This window comes from Panthera tigris, chromosome C1, assembly GCF_018350195.1.
Source record: "Panthera tigris isolate Pti1 chromosome C1, P.tigris_Pti1_mat1.1, whole genome shotgun sequence".
Lineage (NCBI taxonomy): Eukaryota > Metazoa > Chordata > Mammalia > Carnivora > Felidae > Panthera > Panthera tigris.
The window spans coordinates 86,050,957-86,058,126 of NC_056667.1; the positions used below are offsets into that span (position 1 = coordinate 86,050,957).

Consider the following 7,170-nt stretch of genomic DNA (forward strand, 5'->3'; position numbering starts at 1 on the left):
ATTCACTTTAGTGGACTTATATTATCTTTTAAAATTTCTACAGCATTTCCTGAAAAGATTTACCCTTTAGGAAAGCATGCTGGATAGTTTTTATCACCTCCTATTTTTACTACCTCATATTTTTTTTTTTGGGTGCTTTGTGATTTTATTCTTATTCATTTCTCTAATCTGCCTGCTACTGCTATCCATGTTGATAATGTATGAGCTTTAAACTTTTTTTTTTGAGTTTTGAACATTTCTTTTTTTTTTAAATGTTTATTTTTTTGAGAGAGAGAGGCAGGGAGGGGCAGGGAGAAAGGGAGACACAGAATCCGAAGCAGGCTCCAGGCTCTGAGCTGTCAGCACAGAGCCCGACGCGGGGCTCAAACTCACGGACTGTGAGATCATGACCTGAGCTGAAGTTGGACACCCAACCAACTGAGCCACCCAGGTGCCCCTGAACATTTCTTAATGAACAAAAATCTACTTGGTTCCTATTGTCCTTTGGAGGAGATAAATACTTCTTATGTGTCAATTTTGTGTGTGTGTGTGTGTGTGTGTGTGTGTGTGTGTATGTCTTTCTTAAGGTGTTCAAAGGGTAACCTTGGTGACTCTGAGGTGGTGTATATACTTGGGGATTTTAATTGGGACAAAATCAACAGTATGGTGACAGTGAATGCATTTTTCATTTACTTACCTGAGAAGTCACTTTTTATCTTTTTTTTTTTCTCGAATTACCCTCTGGGCACTAAGAAAAATGACTTTTAAAATATTTTAGTGACATTCTTACAACGTGGCTTCCCTATTCTCTTTATCTAAGAACTGACTGTTTCCTTCTATGGTATCTACTTTAAATAAGAATATAATATTTCTCATAAGCAAGATTGCTCATTTCAAAGCTGACTAAAATAGGCATTTAATTTTTTAGCCTTTCTTCACAAATACTAATATGTGAATTCTCCCAAGTCATTTAATAAATGAAGAATAAATAGCAGAGGCAGATTGCTTCAGAACCTTATTACATGATAACTGGATGCTCTGATCAGTAAAATGGATCATAGTAGTTCAGAACTTATGATTTCCTGCTGCTGGTCATCATGAAACCTGACAGCAGCAAAATGAGGGGCGCATTTTGAATCTGTTGAATATTATTTTCACAGGATGAACACAGATCCACCTACTGCAATTGACTTTGGAAATTATAACATAAAATGGTGAATGTATTAAGAGCAATAGTGACTTCTTTTCCTGTCTTGGCTTTATATTGACCAAGTTACTTTCTTTAATTAATTTCAGCACTTGGAGTCAATATGGGGAGTTTTGGTGCCAGTTTTAAATCATGCACCATGGGATAACCCACTTAACCTCTCTGTGACTCAATAATCAGGCTAGACTGAAGAATATCTAAGGTTCATTGTTGCTAAAATGTCTGTGAATTAATAACACCCAGGTTACATACATTTATCTCATGCTGATATTTACTTATCTTTTTTAAAGTTTATTTGTTTTGAGGGAGAGTGAGTGTGAGTGCACACCAGCACAAGCAGGGTGGGGGCAGGGAGAGAGGAAGAGAGAGAATCCCAAGTAGGCACTAATCTCATGAACTGTGAAATCGTGACCTGGGCCAAAATCAGGAGTCTGTTGCTTAACCGACTGAGCCAGCCAGGTGCCCCTCATCTATTCTTTTGTAATTATTTTTAACCTTATTTTGCTAGTAAGTTTCTAGAAGGCCTATACTCTTTATATATTCTTTTATCTTCTTCCACCCAAAGGTTTGCACAGAGGACTCAGTAAATGTTTTTGGGTAAAGATGATGATGATTCAGTTGAATAATAATGATGATGCATTAGGTTAACTGTGACCCATTCCTACTTGTGAAGACTTGGGTGTGGGAAGATACTGGTGAGATTGTTCTTGATTCCTGCCACTGTTCCTTTTTGGAGCAGTGCTGTTTCCACCCTCTCAAATCCACACAGCTCTAAACTGTACCACTAAAGGCTGATCATTGTTAACACCTGAGACTACCCTGGAGATTTTTTTTCTGGTTGTAGCAGCACATTTGACCTGTGAGTAGAGTATATGGTTCCACAACCACCTTCATGTGAGGACAGAAGTGGTAGAACATACCCATATCGTGGGATTTTATTGTGCTGGAGGACAGCGTCCATTCAAATCCCTAATACCTTCTTGCCTTTTTTCTTTTTCTAAAACAAGAAGGCGCCTTTATTTCATGTCAACGTTAAAATTAGAATACTAACTCACCATAGCTGAGATTTCCCTTATATCCTGTGCTTTTAGTCATTCTATAGTCCTGAAACCAACCTTCAAGTTTATCAAACTCCCACCATCACTGTAGTTGGCTGAGGGATCTTATTACTTCTTACATGTATCAAAACTCATACTGAGCCATGAGTTTTGGGTTGCAAAAGAGGATTCATTTTCTGTACTTGTCTAAGTCTTTGTCCAAAAAACTGAACAAAAACAAGCACAAGTGTGATTCCTAACATCTTTCTTAATTCACTATCATTTTGTTGGCAGACCCACCAAATTGCAGTTTTTGAATTAACTTTCATTGAGTTGGTACACAGGGAATGATTAGGTTCCAATGGTTGATTTATTGTTGTGTTAGTATATATTAGCCCAAGTAGTTGGCCTGCATTTCCTCAGCTGGAATCATTAAGGCAAACATGGCCCTTAAACAGTGAGGGGGAGCAAGGTGAAGAAAATAGCAGTTTGAAAACAAGGAATGCTTCAGTTGTTGGAGACTTAAGATAAGGATCTTTGGGTAGTTTCTGGGTACCATGATGGCACAAAAACATGAGGAGTACGGCAAGCATAAAAATTAAATAGATGAGGTGCGTATTAGATTCCCAACTAAAATAATGAATGGGTATATAAAGTATAAAAGAGTGTTGGTAATATAAGAAGTAAGTTTGTTTATTTTGAGAAAAGACATGAATTTCTTGAGAAAAGAGTATTATGTGAATTTTATTAAAAAAGAGTTTTCTTATCTTAGGAAATTACTGGCCTAAAATTCAAGTTGATTCAGTAATGAAAGATCAAATTGAGTTGTATATATTTGTTATTTTCCATTAGTAGCCTTATAAGTTTAATAATTTGGAAAAGAAAAAATAAACAAGATCAGTACTTTTTCCCATGTAGCTAATATAGGAGCCTCTTCACCCTTTTTCCTAATGACACTTATTTGCTATATTTTTATATAATTAATCCATAAGTTTATTTGAATTTAACATGTTAACTGTCAGCCCAGAGTCCAACTCAGTGCTCAATCTCACAATCCATGAGATCATGACCCGAACTGAAATCCAGAGCTGGACTCTTAACTGACTGAGCCACTCGGGCACCCCTCTTTCTTGATTTTTTAAATATAAGGTTATATTAAATAAACACGGACTTAGGCACTCCTTGAAATACATGTAAACAGCTAGATTATAGATAAATACATAATTTTCTGTGCCTCACCTAAATATACATTATGATTTCCTCAAAAGAAGTTTGAATGTCAGATTGAAGTGCCATATCCTTCTGGTTGTATGGGGGTATTTATACTAAGCTAATATGTTGTTGTGTACCATTCACTCCATATCTCTTGACACCATCTCTTAGGTTCTCCCAGATGTTGAAATGCATGACCAACTACCATTAAAAATGCAATTAGAAGACAGATGCTATCCTAAAGTGCTAATAACCAAATTGGATTGTATCTTTTTACTACAGGATGTATGCGTATTAAATATTGACTTATATTGCATTGGGTTCACCATTCTTTTAGGACTTGAATACTCAAGACACAAACCACATTTAAACTTGATATTTTAAATGGTCATTAATCCATAGAGACAGTGAAGAAGATAAAACATTTACACAGAGTACAAATAATGGAAAACGTAAAGGAAGACTACTTATGTGGGCATATGAGCTGCTCTCTGAGTCAAATGACCTAAGAAAAATGGAAATGTGGAAAAAAAGAAATATGAACTAAATGTTCATTGGGAACATTTGTCATATCATTTCTATTTGTGATCAATATAGTGGCAACTGATTAAAAGCTGCCCCTTTCAGTAGATCAGTTCATTTACCATAGCAATAATCTTAACAGTAGTTAGGAACAAACAGCAGTCTTACCCTAATGGCTACAAAAATCAATTAAACATTTTTAAATGTACTATAAGCTCTTTGAAAGTCTGATTCTGTAGCTGATTTCATTGTGCTCTGTTTACATAAATTCCTTTTTTTTTAGATATCTGTGGAACATTACGTTAGTCATCTATTAGAGGAAATGAACTCTGTTGACATAAAAAACACTCAGGAAGCTTGAGTGTGGTATCTTTAGGACTACCCTGATGCAAGACCCAAATGTATATCTTACAGGGAAAACTCTTGCCATAAAAAAGTATTGAGATTGGTACTTGTTTCCATCTTTCTCAGAATGGACTTATGGGATATTACACCTGCATCAAGTGGGTATTACCTCATCCATATCTCTTGGTCTTAAGATATTGAACGTGGATTACTAGCTTCTTTCTTTTCATTAGCCGAAATGGGTAGCCTCTTTGTGGTATGTAATTTTCTTTGGTCCCTGTCTGTATTGATTCTGTTTCAGTTTTTGTGATCCTCCTTCTTCTCTTTCCTGGGATTCCTGGTGTCTTTATTCATTTAACAAATAATTAAAGAGTGGCTACTACATGTAAGGCACTGTTCTAGATTCCATGGAATCAGCAGTGAAAAAAAAAGTCCCTGCTCATGAACTTTACACTCTAGTAGAAGAGGATAGATATTAGACAAATAAATGTATTATATACCAGATATTGATAACTGCATAGTGAAAATAAAGTAGGTTAAAGACAAGACAACTTTATATAATTAGGGAAGGCCTCGCTGATGAGCTTACATTTGAACAAAGCCTGAAAAAGGATGAGCATATGAGGCATCCCAAAATCTGAGAGAAGAATTTTCCATGCATAGCAGCAATAAGGCAAAATGCCTTCATGTTGAAACACGGTTGGAGTTTTCAAGGAAACTCCAGTAGTGAGCCAGGAGAATAGTAGATGAAGACAGAGAAATAGTGGGGTGGGGGGATTAGAGGACAGATAGTGCAGGGTCTTGTAGTTCAGTAAGTTCTGAAGGAGATAGAAAATTATTGAAAGTTTTTGAGAAAGTCCTAGAAGCCCCTTTGTGCCCCCTTCCAGTCACTACTCCAGAGAAAACCTATTCTGACTTTTAATACCATAGATTACTTTGGCTTGCATTTTATAAAAATGGAATTGTGCAGTATTCTCCTTTGAGTATCTAGTGTATCATTCAAGTTACATTTGAGAGATTGGTCCATATTGTTGGATATAGTTGTAACTTACTCATTCTCATTGTTGTGCTGACTTTCATTGTAAAAATAGGATATAATTTATTTCTACATTTTCCTAATTGAGATTTGAATTGCCTTGGCTATCATGGGCAGTGTGGCTATGAACTTTTTTTTTTTTTTTCTTTTTACTTTCTTTGAATGAGCACATGGATACATAGAATTGCTGGGTCAGAAGTTATATGTATATTCAACTTGAGTAAATACTACCAAACCTTTTTCCAAGATGATTGTTACAATTTATACTCCAATCAGTAGTGTTTGAGGGTGCTAGTTGTTCTGATAGTCCCGCCTTTGTGTAATCTACCACTTTCCTTTGTGTGTGTGCTGCATCTAGTGACTTGCTTCAAATCTTGAGAATGTGGCAAAAGTGATAGGACGTGACTTCAAAGATTGGGTTGTAAAAACTGAAATCTGTTTTGCTGGCACTCTTACCTTCTTGATTGCTTACTCTTATGAAGCTGTCTTGTGGCCTATCGTATGGAGAGGCCTTATGACTGCAAACTAAGGAACTCAAGCTTCAGTCCAACAGCTAGGTAGGAAGTGAATGCTGCCAGCAACAGCTGGAATGAGCTTGGGACAGCTCCATCTTTAACGGACATTAGTTTAAGATGACTGCAGCCTTGGGGCACCTGGGTGGCTCAGTTGGTTAAGCGTCTGACTTTGGCTTAGGTCATGATCTTGCAGCTCATGAGTTTGAGCCCCGCATCAGGCTCTGTGCTGACAACTCAGAGCCTGGAGCCTGCTTCAGATTCTGTGTCTCCCTTTCTCTCTGCCCCTCCCCTGCTCACACTCTGTCTGTCTGTCTGTCTCTCTCTCACAAATAAATAAACATTAAAAAAAAAATTTAAGGTGACTGCAGCCTTGTGAGAGACTCAGAATCAGAAGACCCCAGTAAATACAAAGATTCTTGACCTGTGGGCAAAATAAGTGTATGTGAGATAAATAAATGTGATATAATAAATGTATATTGTTTTATGCCATGAAATTTTGGGGTAATTTATTACACAGCAATGAATAACTAATATATTGGCCATTTAGATATATTCCTTTCTAATATGTCTGTACACATCTTTTGTCCATTTTTCTGCTGAATTATGTGCTTATTTGTTTGCATATTTATTCATTTGTAACCGTGCTTTAATAATTATGAATATTAATTCCTAGCATCTGTATTGCATATATCTTTTCCCACTTTTTAGCTTGCCTTCTTACTCTTTTAATGGCATTTTTTTGATGAATAGTGAATATGAATTTTAACGTAGCCAATTTTATAAAATTTTACCCTTTATAATTAATGCTTTTTGTGTCCTGTTTAAGAAATTTCTTCCTATCTCAAGGTTATGAAGACCAATATTGGTCTATGTCTTCTTTTAAAATTGTGTTCTCCCTTTAACATTTAGATCTATAATCCATCTGAAATTAATTATATTTGTGGTGTGAACTAGGTATCCAGATTTATTTTTATCATATGAATATCTAATTAATCCAAGTATATTTATTGAAAAGATCATCCTTTCTGCATTATAATACAATGTTACATTTGTTATAAATCAGGTAACTCTGTATGTCCAACTCTTCTGTGTTAACTTGGTTAAGCTGAGAACTATGTTTCCAAGAATCTCCTTCTCTGAGTGGTTTTTCCATTAGTACTGGCTAATAGAGGAACTTGCACAAAATTTGGAAGGAGAAAATAAGGAAGTGGCCATTATTCTGGAGCTTTTCTTAGATATGTCCGTGGATAGACACAGAAGTACCGGTGGATTCTAGCTTTTCCTCATTCTTCCCCTCACCATGTCTAACTTTTCTTC

The 7,170-nt window shown here is 36.0% G+C and overlaps 1 non-coding gene across 1 annotated transcript; it reads right to left on the reverse strand.

The window, feature by feature from the left end:
* Nucleotides 1-2,348: 2,348 nt before the first annotated feature.
* Nucleotides 2,349-2,475, reverse strand: LOC122241766. The gene has a single exon (XR_006221989.1). It is a non-coding gene; the product is annotated as a small nucleolar RNA SNORA40 (small nucleolar RNA).
* Between the last annotated feature and the right edge of the window lie 4,695 nt (nt 2,476-7,170).